The following is a 12412-nucleotide window of genomic DNA, read 5'->3' on the forward strand; positions in this document are numbered from 1 at the left end:
ACACCCCCAAACCCTTACCCCTTGAAACYTTATATCCCAATCCCTCAAACCCCAAATACTCAAACCCCCTACAATATACATTCACACCCCAATGGCCAAATACTCTCTTAACATCAACTAAAAGCAACCGTATTATTATTAGTTTGAATGCTGTGGGAGAATTAGTGAGACAGACACGATGGTGAAATGTTTCAGCCATTGATATATACATTTCACAGAATCTTTTTTATCATCTAACAACTCTGTTTTTGCACTTCAGTCCTTCGGTCAGCGCTTTCAGGTCAGCTGTCCTCTTGACTCGTTTCGATCAGGCAGTCCTCCTTGACTTCAGGTCAGCAGCCTCTTGATTCAGCTCTTGACTCAGGTCAGCTGTCCTTTTGACTTCAGGTCAGCAGTCCTCTTGACCTTGCTTCAGGTAGCAGTCCTCTTGACTTGCCAGCGTCCCTCTTGTACTTCAGGTCAGCAGTTCCTCTCTGACTTTCAGGTCAGCGTCCTTTGACTTCAGGTCAGCTGTCCCTTTGACTTCAGGTCAGTGCAGTCCTCCTTGCTTTCAGGTCAGCTAGTCCTCTTGACTTTCAGGTCAGCAAGTGCCTCTTGACTTCAGGTCAGCAGTCCTCTTTGACTTCAGGTCGCAGCTGTCACTTGCTTAAGGTCAGCTGTCCCTCTGACTTCAGGTCAGCAGTCCTCTTTAGCTTCAGGTCAAGTTCCTCTTGACTTCAGGTCAGGCAGTCCCTCTTGACTTCAGGTCAGCAGTCCTCTTGACTTCAGGGTCAAGCTGTCCTTCTTGACTTCAGGTCAGCAGTCCTCTTGACTTAGGTCAGCTGTCCCTCTTGACTTCAGTCAGCAGTCTCTTGACTTCAGGTCAGCTGTCCTCTTGACTTCAGGTCAGCTGTCCTTTGACTTCAGGTCAGCAGTCCTCTTGACTTCAGGTCAGCAAGTCCCTCTTGACTTCAGGTCAGGCTGTCCTCTTGACTTCAGGTCAGCGTCTCTGACTTCAGGTCAGCTGTCCTCTTGACTTCAGGTCAGCTGTCCTCTTGACTTCAGGTCAGCTGTCCTCTTGACTTCAGGTCAGCAGTCCTCTTGACTTCAGGTCAGCAGTCCCTCTTGACTTCAGGTCAGCAGTCTCTTGACTTCAGGTCAGCTGTCCTCTTGACTTCAGTCAGCAGTCCTCTTGACTTCAGGTCAGCTGTCCTCTTGACTTCAGGTCAGCAGTCTCTTGACTTCAGGTCAGCAGTCCTCTTGACTTCAGGTCAGCTGTCCTCTTGACTTCAGGTCAGCTGTCCTCTTGATTCAGGTCAGCTGTCCTCTGACTTCAGGTCAGCGTCTCCTTGACTTCAGGTCAGCTGTCTCTTGACTTCAGGTCAGCAGTCCTCTTGACTTCAGGTCGCTGTCCTCTTGACTTCAGGTCAGCTGTCCTCTTGACTTCAGGTCAGCAGTCCTCTTGACTTCAGGTCAGCTGTCCTCTGACTTCAGGTCAGCTGTCCTCTTGACTTCAGGTCAGCTGTCTTGACTTCAGGTCAGCAGTCCTCTTGACTTCAGGTCAGCAGTCCTCTTGACTTCAGGTCAGCTGTCCTCTTGACTTCAGGTCAGCTGTCCTCTTGACTTTCAGGTCAGCTGTCCTCTTGACTTCAGGTCAGTGTCCTCTTGACTTCAGGTCAGCTGTCTCTTGACTTCAGGTCAGCATCCTCTTGAATTCAGGTCAGCAGTCCTCTTTGACTTCAGGATCAGCAGTCCTCTTGACTTCAGGTTAGGCCGCACTCCTTCATCTCCTTCATCCCTCTCTCCATTTTCAGGGTTCATTTCGTTCTTCTTTTTCTTTTGCAGTTTGCTAAAGGGTTGGAGTCATTCAGGGCCTTTTATTATTCATTCTCTAAAAAACAGTCCTACTATTCATTGTTGTTGTGTGGGACTAAATGGGCTCCTATTTATCTGTGTGGATTGCATATGAGTGGATCATGGTTGGTAGAAGAGAGACCAGAGACCCCTGTTAGTGCAGCGGCCTATTGCTAGTAGTGCTGGAGGTCTGTTCATTCTGCCACAATGCATATCTATATTCATTAACTGGAGCGACGCAATACTCTACAGACCAAATGCTGCTGGCTATGCTTTTTTCCCCTTCGCTTGTATGTTTGTTTGTTTTACTYAGGAAGTTGAAATGAGACAAAATGCAGAAATTAGGAACGGCCAGGACCCCCTTGTGAATGCTCTGGGGAGAGCTAAGATGTTGTTCCCACGCATGCAGACCAGGATGTCTGTGAGTGTATGTTTCTTTGGCGGTGTGTCTGGAACATATGTTGTAGTGGTGATTCAAACTGCAGTTTTTCCTGACAGTGTACTATAGCTTTGATCGGTGGAGGACTCATTGACGATGACACCAGGACAAAGAAAGGTGTGTGTGTGTATGTGTGTGTTAGAACTCTGACAGTTCTGAACCTTTGAAGTTGTCTATGTCAGACATAAGGGACCCCACCCATCCTGCCTTCCTGGTTCAGAACTGTGTCCACCCTCCAGCTCTGCACAAGGAGTTTATCAGGCTCCCGAGTGTTGCAGTGGTCTAAGACACTGCATCTCAGTGCAAGAGGCGTTACTGCAGTACATTTTTCTAATCCAGGCTTCATCACATCCGGCTGGGATTGGGAGTCCCATAGGGCGCCGCACAATTGGCCCAGATTCGTCCAGGTTTGGCCGGGGTAGGCCGTCATTGTAAATAAGAATTTGTTCTTAACTGACTTGCCGAGTTAAATAAAGGTTAAATATTTTTTTTTAAATCAGGAGGCTGTTGCCATGGAGACTGTCCCCTACTGGTGGTAACCATAGAAACTTCCTTGTCTGGCTCCCACAGGGGGCGAGGGAGAGAGAGGGTTGTTTTGGCAGACATTAACCCTTGAACTCTCTTCACCGCTGTCTCCCTACCCTCTCCAAGATGCAGGATGAAAGAGAGGACGAGAGACAGAGAAAGAGAGCGATAGAGAGAAAATGAGAGAGGAGGGTGAAAGATGATAAGCAACAAACATCGTCTGCAGCTCAAAGACCCAGATGACAGGCAGCAGAGAATAGACAATTGAAAAGAGACAAGAGCTCCCTGATCTTTCAAAGCTTCGTGCTTGATAAACAGCCATTAATCACTGAGCTACAGTAGCAATGTGCTGGAGAAACACTTAGTTACCCCAGAATCTAAACCCCATAATGAGCACCGTGGAATCCAGAGAACACAGTCAATGGTTAACAGTCTGATTGGAATATTCCTAGAATTCTAAATGAGCCCTTTGGAGATCAGTAGAGTTCATGAGAATATGCAGTCAGACACCATCATTTGTACATCAAATCAAACGTATTTATAAAGCCCTTTTTAAGTCAGCAGATGTCACCAAGTGCTTATACAGAAACCCAGCCTAATACCCCAAAGAGCAAGCAATGCAGATGTAGAAGCACGGTAGCTAGGAAAAACTCAGTAGAAAAGGCAGGAACCTAGGAAGAAACCTAGAGAGGAACCAGGCTCTGAGGGGTGGCCAGTCCTCTTCTGACAGTGCTGGGTGGAGATTCATTTACAAGTTACTGGATCATTATAATACATACGCAGGGCTCATCTAGCGACTTGATAAAGATGTATATCAGTATGGTATTACTAAGCAGTATTGTTCCAATGTTATGCTTGTGATTTCACTTATACTTGTCCGCTGTACTCTACATACCATTTACCAACCATTCCTGTCTTCTTGGTGGACCGTCGTTGTGATCTCCTAATGCATTATGAGGGTTCACTGTATCCACTGTGCTCTATGGTCAAACGATTTGACCTCTTAGTATGCATAGTCAATAAACAATTCATTTCAGAGTAGTTGAATGAAGGTTTGATATAAAAGCTGGTGTTCTTCAGGAGGGATCAACGGGAGTCAGGCCGTTCAGCAGGGCTGAGCCTTTCCAACTGGGCACCACAACATAGGAGTGGACGTGTGGGAGAGACTGAGAGTGAAGTATATATGCCTATCCACCTCCGACCTATGCAGATCAATGTCTGTTCTCTCTCTCTCTCTCTCTCTCTCTCTCTCTCTCTCTCTCTCTCTCTCTCTCTCTCTCTCTCTCTCTCTCTCTCTCACTCACTCACTCACTCACTCACTCACTCACTCTCACACTCTCACTCTCCCTAGCAACAATGTCCCACTGTGAGGCAAATATACTGATGTGCTGTGCATGGATGAATGCCTGTTTCCAAACAAGCTGTAAGGCGACAACGTCAGTCTCATTTTTATGAAAGAAAACTTTATTTAGTGATTTATAAACAAAACACATTACCACTGTATCCATTTAGGGCAAATTAAAAAAACGGAAAGAAATGCAATTTCACAATTTTACAGTCATAGTAGATGAGCAGGTGTACAAAAAAAGGTTTTACAACAGATCAGTACTGCCCAGTAGGCCAGGACAGCACCACCATTGGTCACCACCGTACTCTAAATAATGAATGACAGCGTGAACGCTCACTAAACACAAGCATACACTACATATACCATTTTTACATTGGACTTTTTTTTCTGTCATTTTTTTATTTTTTTATCTGTTGAAAGGGGGTGGAAGGGAAAATATAGCTCATCACAGGATCATACATATTTCAATTACAATATTAGTGTTAGGTAGAGCATCATGTCAAAGCCGGACACAAAACATATTATTATCATTTTTTTATTTTTTATTTCCTTTTCTTTGCTTGTTCTCAAAAACGAAAATGATATTTTGGTAAAACAAAATGAACAGAGTTGCATTCAAGGCCATCACACTATAGCATTTACAAATATCTAAGAGGTTTAGTTCACGTATAACACCACTGTGGAGTGCGTAGGATGTCATATGCACAAGGTACACACAAATATCTCCTTTGCGAGTCATGAAGTAAAATGATAATAGAAAATAATAAAATCATAGCCATCTATTTCTATATATATATATTTCTCTATATACTATGTTTCCTTTGAGACTTACATGCAGCAGCCACTTTAGTGGAGTGAAGTCATACTGAGCTGCAGAACTTGGGGGGAGATGGGGAGGCAACAACTTACAGGCAAGGGGGAACCAATAGAAGCAGGGCTGAAGCATGTCTCCGCCCCTTCACAAAACCTCCTGAGAGAGGATTGGTGGGATAGAGCTGTGGGGTAGGAATCCTTAGATGCTCGTATTTAGTCATTAATAATGTAATAATTAGGTTACACATCGCATTAATTAATGCAAAGTCCATGTATGAAAAGCAAGTCTAAATCTACATTTATCGTGTACATAAAAGCCAATGGGTGACCTACTGTTTTCATATATGTTTACCCAGGAACATGAAGGACAGGGATAGCCCTCAGCACCATGTCCCAGACCTCCATCCCTGTCCCCATCCCACCTCATCCCCTCTCGCCAGTGACCACAAACAGGAATGAACAGCGTAGTATTCACAAGTTAAAAGCAGTCAACCGTTTTGCACTTAGAGGCATCTGACATTGGCTAACAGAATACTGGACCACCGGCACCAACTGGGTTCTACAGGCCTCACACATATTACTGACCCCAGCACACCACAAGGTTCAGCGTAGGCCTTCCCAGTTCACCCTGAATGAACAGAGGGTTAGAGGGGGAGTCTATGGCCAGAAAAAGTGAGAGATGAAGGGCAGGGGGGGGGAGGGGGGGGACAAGAAGAAGCACTGCAGATCAGTTAAAGCTAACAAAACAGAGAAGGAAATCGTGGCTCTTCTCCAAAAACAAATAAAAAGAGAAAAAGATTCACAAATGTCATCATCATCATCATCACGTGAAGAAGCAGTCTGTGGTTGGGGTAAGGGTGGGGTTGAGGGTGGAAAGGTCAGGGGAGTGGGGAGGATGGAGATCAGGTTGGGTATCAGGTAAAGGATGGTTGCTACCAAACATTCAGAGCAGAAAGCATCAGGCRTTTGCTGAGTGGCAGGGGAGAGATCATCTTTAGCTAGAGACAGTCCTGCTATTCTACAAGTTTCCAACTGAGCCCTGCTCAACAAGCTGGATCACAGGCCAACTCAGCTGGACTCCTCTCTTCCGTTCTCAAGATAATCTGAAGAGTGTTCCTCCTTTCTCTCATTCCCTCTTTCTCTCTCTTCACATTGAGCTGTTGGCTGCTTTGAGAGAGAGGGATTTCATTGAGCTGTTGGCTGCTTTGAGAGAGAGGGATCTCATTGAGCTGTTGGCTGCTTTGACAGAGAGGGATCTCATTGAGCTGTTGGCTGCTTTGAGAGAGAGGGATTTCATTGAGCTGTTGGCTGCTTTGACAGAGGATCACCTTGAGCTGTTGGCTGCTTTGAGAGAGAGGGATCTCATTGAGCTGTTGGCTGCTTTGACAGAGGATCACATTGAGCTGTTGGCTGCTTTGAGAGAGAGAGATCTCATTGTCCCAAAATAGAGTATTGAGCAGACCAACCAGGAGTAATTGCAGGGGATGCGGCTGTGTCGATCCTGAGAGGCTAGATCTAAAGTACATGTGTGTCCTGCTGAGGAGACTGTGCTGCTGGGGGAAAAGCTTGCGTTCTGTATTAAACGTATTGTTATTTGTTCGCTGTTGTTTGTTGGCAGCTCCTAGATTTTGTACCTCTCTCCAGGTCTCAGGTGTTCTCAGTGTCCATGTTTGTGAGCGTGTGTGTGTCAACGTGTCTGTGTGTATCATTGACAGCCATGTTTTACTTGCCGTCTCAGGGAACACTGACAGATAGAGAACGCGATAGGAAGCTGCAGCAGCAGTGTCATGTTAGCCTTTAGCCTCAYCTTTAGCGACTCTCTCCTGTGCTATTTACAAGTGTGAGTGTCCAGCTCMAAACATTTAGCTCTGTCTGTGTCCTCTTCCATTTACTTTCTTTTGTTCTTCTTGACATTTGCTTTTTTTGTTCTTTTTCCGAGGCTGGCACAGAGCTGTTTTCTTCTCATCCTCAGATTTTCTTTTCYTCTCAAAGAAAAGAGATTATACAACATGGTGGGAAAGGGTAAGACCGAGGTGCCAACGTATCCGTGGTAGAGAAGGTGAATAGCAGAGGGCAAGGGGAGACAGTAGCTCTTGTCCCCTTGCTGAGAGGAGTGGGAGGGTATTATTTGGCTCAGGGTGTATAGGCAGGCACCAGGGGGCATGGAGGAAAATGTATCAATACATTTTTTCTCATCAAGGCATGATTATTAAGCAATTACCCAAGACAGGGATTTGAAGGAGACGTTAAACTACAGTAATCTTGGTAAGGCCAAATTATTACCAGAGAGAGTTAGAAAGACCTGGGCTATTATCTTTGTTCCAGGGGTGGGTATCGAGCGGAGGACGGCAGTGTGACTTTGTCTGCCTGTCTGTGTTACTGAGCCAGAGATGATGAAGTTGAACTGGGGATCTCTCTTTTCACCTGTTGTCTCAAATACTTTTATTTTTGTTACCAGTTGGACTTTGGTTGMTACCTCTGTTTTAACAGCTCCCTTTCCTTCTCTTCKTCTTCCTCCTCCTCCYCTACTCGTCATCATCCTTCCCCTTATCCTTCTTATCCTTCTTCTCCTTCTTCTTCTTTTTCTTCTTCTTGGCCTCCTCCTTCTTTCCGAAAGTGATGAAGTCGCTCTTGTCGTCCTCTCCTCCCTGCTGGCGGATTGAGATGATTGCGGGGGATCCGGGGATGATGAAGGCTTCGGGGGGGACCTCGCCAGGCTTCAGGTGCTGGGGGGGCCCACCGGGACCGCCTGCACCGTAACGGAAGTGCCAGCTGTTACTATCCACTCCGGCTCCCATGGGTGGGGACGTCTCTCCACCCTCAGCATCTAGGGAGAGAGAGAAAGATGGGGGGTTATTGATGTTGAGATCGAATCATCAATCTCATCTATAGTGCATAAAGGGGGTTGTAAGATCYGTGTTACTGTCATTGTCATGGCAATGGACACTTCACAGAAAATCATGAGAAACCTCTGCCATATCAGACTGCATCCTTTGGTGATGCATCATGACACACAGTCCACACCGTGCTGCATCGAAAAACCACAGGAGTACTCTGATCACCCTGACTCCTATTGTGATGTCACTAATCGGTGACTAATCCACAGAAACAGCCATAACACCCCTCAAAAGGAAGGGGTGGCGACWCAGAATGCAAGCTTTCAAATGCTTCCGCTGGTAAGCGGCTATACAGAATCAAAGCGTCTGTCACACCTGTTCCTTCCCACGTCTAGCGTCCTCAATTGGTGCTATGAGATAAGACATGAATCGCTCCATCACGCCGGGAGAGGCAGGGAAAGGTCAGGGAATAAAGACATGACATTTGAAAGGAAAGCCAACAAGCAGTTTACAGACTGAGTGCTTGTCCTGGGAGATGACTGTGCTTTAACTTCCATCACAGATCACCACTGAAGCGCTAAACTAAAAATGGTAAATACAGACTTTTCCTGTTCAATAGAAGTGGTTATGGCCAGCACAGACTGAAAAGCCTACATTATACACAGTATACAGCTGTGTGTGTATGTGTGTGTGCGTGCGTGCTTGTGTCAAAATCAAATCAAATGTATTTATAAAGCCCTTTTTACGTCAGCCGATGTCACAAAGTGCTTATACAGAAACCCAGCCTAAAACCCCAAACAGCAAGCATTGCAGATGTAGAAGCACGGTAGCAAGGAAAAACTCCCTAGAAAGGCAGGAACCTAGGAAGAAACATAGAGAGGAACTAGGCTCTGAGGGGTGGCCAGTCCTCCTCTGGAGATCATAAGAGTACATGGCCATTAAGGCCAGATCGCTCTTCAAGATTTTCAAACGTTCATAGATGACCAGCCAGGTGTGTGCTTGCGTGTGTGTGTGCAAGATGTGTCAGTCAGTAGCTTCAACAACAGTGAACTAAACCCTCTCCAACACTCAGTATTTTAAGTGGTCTCCAGTTAGTTAAACAAGGCTGTACTCAGTGCTTTGAGACAGACAGGTGTGACACAGCCTCTCTAGACACATGTCATGACTCACTGCAGCAGAGCAGAGTGACTCTTGGCTCAGCTCTCAGCTCTCCCCTCCCGACCCAATCAGTCTACCCAAGGAGAGAGAACACTCCCCTGTACACATAAATAATACAATTAAAGGGGCGAGAGTGCACACATAAATAACTTCTCATTAAAGGAGATGGGGATGGCAGAGGTGCTTGGTCGGTCAAACTCACTGTGACTCTGCGTTATTCAAAGTGTGTGTGTGTGTGTGCTGTTGGGGTGGTTGTGTGGTGTGTGTTGTGTGGTGTGTGTGGTGGTGTGTGTGTGTGTGTGTGTGTGTGTGTGTGTGTGTGTGTGTGTGTGTGTGTGTGTGTGTGTGTGTGTGTGTGTGTGTGTGTGTGTTGTGTGTGTGTGTGTGTGTGTGTGTGTGTTGACAACCCAGGGTGCTTGTAACAAAGCTCACACACCAACTTGAAGACCCAGGATCCAGAGAGGAGGACTGTTCTAACTACTACCCCCTGTTATGTCTTCTCAGTCCCCTAACACACACACACACACACACACACAACAGCAAAACCACTCCCCACACCACTTTGCCTCGTTCCTCACAGCTATGACCTAGTTTCTACACTTCCTTCACGTTTCTCCTTTTATTTCTCTCTCTTTTTTGACTTCCTTCCAAAGTGGAATTTAACAAAACTGTATTCACCCAAGTAGAATGAACTGTGTCTGGAAGAGGGAGTGCTGGCCTCATAACACCCAGGGTATGGAAGCCCATCTCACCATTCCCTGTCCTCCCCAACCAAGCCTCTATTGGACAGTTAGGAAGGCATGTCCTGCCCTGGTATAGTCTAATTTAAAAAATATATTTGAACCTTTATATAACGAGGCAAGTCAGTTAAGAACAAATTCTTATTTACAATGACGGCCTACACTGGCCAAACCCGGACGACGCTGAGCCAATTGTGCGCCGCCCTAATGTACTCCCAATCACGGCCGGGTTGTGACACAGCCTGYATAGTCAAAGTACTTTCAGCTCAAATTCCCATCAGCATAACTTTCTTTCTGGACAGATGTGCTAAAGGCAGCCAAAATACCTTGGATATATACAGCACCAGTCAAACATTTGGACAAACCTAGTCATTCAAGGGTTTTTCTTTATTTTGAAAATGTTCTACATTGTAGAAAAGTAGTGAAGACATCAAAACTATGAAATAACACATATAGAATCATGTACTAACCAAAAATGTGTTAAACCAATCAAAATCTATTTTATATTTGACATTCTTCAGAGTAGCCACCATTTGCCTTGATGACAGCTTTGCACACTCTTGGCATTCTCTCAACCAGCTTCATGAGGTAGTCACCTGGAATGCATTTTAATTAACAGGTGTGCCTTGTTAAAAGTGAATTTGTGTAATTTATTTCCATCTTAATGCGTTTGAGCCAGTTAGTTGTGTTGTGACAAGGTAGGGGTGGGAAACAGAAGATAGCCCTATTTGGTCAAATACCAAGTCTATATTATGGCAAGAACAACTCAAATAAGCAAAGAGACATGAAGGTCAGTCAATCCGGAACATTTCAGTGCAGTCGCAAAAACCATCAAGTGCTATGATGAAACTCGCTCTCATGAGGACCCCCACAGGAAAGGAAGACCCAGAATTGCCTCTGCTGCAAAAGGACAAGTTCATTAGGGTTAACTGCACCTCAGATTGCAGCCCAAATAAATGCTTCACAGAGTTCAAGTAACAGACACATCTCAACATCAATTGTTCAGAGGAGACTACGTGAATCAGGCCTTCATGGTCAAATTGCTGCAAAGAAAACACTAAAGATCACCAATAAGAAGAAGAGACTTTCTTGGGCCAAGAAACACAAGCAATGGACATTAGACTGGTGGAAATCTGTCCTTTGGTCTGATGAGTCCAAATTMGAGAATGTTGGTTCCAACCGTCGTGTCTTTGTGTGAGACACAGAGTAGGTGAACGGATGATCTCTGCATGTGTGGTTCCCACGTGTGTGGTTCCCACCGTGAAGCATGGAGGAGGAGGTGTGATCGTGTGGGGGTGCTTTGCTGGTGACACTGTCTGTGATTTATTTAGAATTCAAGGCACACTTAACCAGCATGGCTACTACAGCATTCTGCAGCYATACGCCATACAGTGCCTTGCAAAGTATTCACCCCCTTGGCGTTTTTCCTATTTTGTTGCATTACAYCCTGTAATTTAAAATGATTTGTATTTGMATTTCATGTAATGGACATACAKAAAATAGTCCAAATTGGTGAAGTGAAAAGAAAAAAATMAGGGAACAAAAAAAGGAAAAGAGGGAAAAAAAGGGAAAAGAGGTGCGTGCATATTTATTCACCCCCTTTGCTATGAAGCCTCTCAATGAGATCCGGTGCAACCAATTACCTTCAGAAGTCACATAATTAATTAAATAATGTCCACCTGTGTGCAATCTAAGTGTCACATGATCTGTCACATGATCTCAGTATATATATATACATGTTCTGAAATGCCCCACAGTCTGCAACACCACTAAGCAAGGGGCACCACCAAGCAAGCGGCACCATGAAGACCAAGGAACTCTCCAAACAGGTCAGGGACAGTTGTGGAGAAGTACAGATCAGGGTTAGATATAAAAAAATATCTGAACTTTGAACATCCCACGGAGCACCATTAAATCCATTATAAAAAAATGGAAAGAATATGGCACCACAACAAACCTGCCAAGAGAGGCCTCCCATCAAAACTCACAGACCAGGCAAGGAGTGCATTAATCAGAGAGGCCAACATATAGACCAAAAATAACCTTGAAGGAGCTGCAATGCTCCACAGTGGAGATTGGAGTATCTGTCCATAGGACCACTTTAAGCTGTACACTCCACAGAGCTGGGCTTTACAGAAGAGTGGCCAGAAAAAAAACATTGCTTAAATAAGCAAAACGTCTGGTGTACCCCAAACATATGGAGAAGGTACTCTGGTCAGATAAGATTAAAATGTAGCTTTTTAGCCATCAAGGAAACGCTATGTCTGGCACAAACCCAACACCTCTCATCACCCCGAGAACACCATCCCCACAGTGAAGCATGGTGGCGGCAGCATCATGCTGTGGGATGTTTTTCATAGTCAGGGACTGGGAAACTGGTCAGAATTGAAGAATAAATATTGCGCTAAATAAAGGGATATCTTGAGGGAAACCTGTTTGAGTCTTCCAGAGATTTGAGACTGGGCGGAGGTTCACCTTCCAGCAGGAAAATGACCCTAAGCATCCTGCTAAAGCAACACTTGAGTGGTATAAGGGGAACATTTAAATGTCTTCGAATGGCCTAGTCAAAGCCCAGACCTCAATCCAATTGAGAATCTATGGTATGACTTAATGATTGCTGTATACCAGCAGAACCATCCAACTTGAAGGAGCTGGAGCAGCTTTGTCTTGAAGAAGGGCAATAATCCAGTGGCTAGATGTGCCAAGCTTATAGAGACTA

At 45.2% G+C, this 12412-nt stretch overlaps 1 pseudogene; it reads right to left on the bottom strand.

The window, feature by feature from the left end:
- Positions 1-4240: 4240 nt before the first annotated feature.
- The window catches only part of LOC111967390 (protocadherin alpha-C2-like), a 53863-nt pseudogene continuing 45691 nt past the window's right edge, over positions 4241-12412 (bottom strand).

This window comes from Salvelinus sp. IW2-2015, linkage group LG8, assembly GCF_002910315.2.
Source record: "Salvelinus sp. IW2-2015 linkage group LG8, ASM291031v2, whole genome shotgun sequence".
In the NCBI taxonomy this organism is placed as follows: Eukaryota; Metazoa; Chordata; class Actinopteri; order Salmoniformes; family Salmonidae; genus Salvelinus; species Salvelinus sp. IW2-2015.